Source organism: Pundamilia nyererei, unplaced genomic scaffold (assembly GCF_000239375.1).
Source record: "Pundamilia nyererei isolate P.nyererei 1_Seehausen unplaced genomic scaffold, PunNye1.0 scaffold01055, whole genome shotgun sequence".
NCBI lineage: Eukaryota > Metazoa > Chordata > Actinopteri > Cichliformes > Cichlidae > Pundamilia > Pundamilia nyererei.
In genome coordinates, this window is record NW_005188456.1 from 16121 (window position 1) to 17729 (window position 1609).

Here is a 1609-nt window from a genome sequence, read left to right on the forward strand (position 1 = left end):
GGCAGCTATTTTGTTTCCCCCTCGTGTGTCATAGGGTTTAGCTAAGTCAGTATTTAAGTTCCCTCCTGTTACATTTCAGCTTGTTAGTCTTATGGTTCAAAAATGAATGATGTGAAATACATTTAAGACATGATACTTCATACAGGTCAAATATTTCAAGAATAATGTTTCTCAATGTAAAATTGTAAAGAATCTTTAGATAGGATACAACATTTTGTAAACAGGTACCTCAGAACCTGCTGAGCCGTGCCTCTCTTGTACTGTTACATGGATGTAAGCGCACGTCCTTGTAAAATTTTCCACAGTGCTTCTGCTAAATCAACCAAACAAATACATGTACTCTTGCAAATTATAAACAATCCAATTGTTCCTTTAAAAAGCAGCACAAACAGATAACAACAAAGATTGTCGGATCTTTCCAAAGTTCTCATTCCTGCATTTCAGTGCTTCCTGGAAAGAGTTTTGGAGGAATCTACTCTTTATGCTGACAAAGTAGGTCATAAACCTCCTCAGGCCAATGTTGCTGCCTGTTTCTTTGATTGCTGTTTTTAGATTGATTCCATTCTGCAGTGCTGCATCTGTGACTGATATCATTCCACCCCTGCGCTCTGCAATATTTGATGCATGTGGAGGATTCTGCTGTTTCTGTTGCCCAGGATGGCTACTTGTTTTACATCTTTTATTTCTGTATTGCTCCCTGTGGAAAACATATCTGGATTTTCTTATTGTCCAGATTATCAATTGTGTCTGTGCACTTAGTCTTACATTTGTCGTTGATGTTAACCAGCTCAAAGTAGCCCAGGTCATTGGTGAAGCGACTATCTGTCCGCCACATATATCCCCTTCTCTCCGTAAACACAGAGGTACTTGAACTGTTTTACGTGGTCAATTTTAAAAACCTTCTTTCTTTTTTGGGCATTTATTCCTCCATTTGCACCAATGTAAAAGACAAAATAGTAATCTCTTGCCTTAACCATCTTCTTATATCTATTGAAAGGCTTTAAGGCCTCCAGCACTGTGCAACTGTGCAAGGCCTTTCTGTGTGATTTGCATGTTGTCCTTGTGTTTATCTCTGGGCACTCTGGCTTCCTCACAGTCCAGAGACATGTAGTTAGTGGGGTTAGATTAATTTGTGATTCTAAACTAAACTGTGTGTATTGGATTTCACTCTGAACCCATTAACTGAATCAGAATTAGAATCAATAAAATACTCTGATTCTGATTTAGTTGTTCAAATAGTTTATTCACATAGTAAAGAAGTTGTTACTAGTATAAGGATATATTTTCTAAAATAAAGAGGATTTCATCATCTGCAGTTCATGAAAAAAAGTGTCACATTAACAACAAATCAGTAAATTCACAAATTATGGAACCAGTCTCTTTTCAGCTGTAGATGTACGCTTCACATACAGTTCAAAGACAAGCATGAGGGTGCACACTTGGGCATCTTTTATTTTGCATGCTTATACCATTGTGGATTTTGCTAAATAAATTTGCTCAAGAGTATTTCATATGTTTGACATCCAGCAAAAAACTTGATTTTTACTTTTGCTTTGTTCTTGCTGACTTTTTCACCTTTACTTGAGTAAAGAAGTTGAATCAGTATTTC

The 1609-nt window shown here is 36.7% G+C and overlaps 1 protein-coding gene across 1 annotated transcript in view; it reads left to right on the plus strand.

The window, feature by feature from the left end:
- Positions 1 to 1609, plus strand: part of LOC102196913 (tripartite motif-containing protein 16-like) — a gene marked incomplete at its 5' end in the record, with an annotated part of 20529 nt that overhangs the window by 12019 nt on the left and 6901 nt on the right. The window lies entirely within an intron of this gene.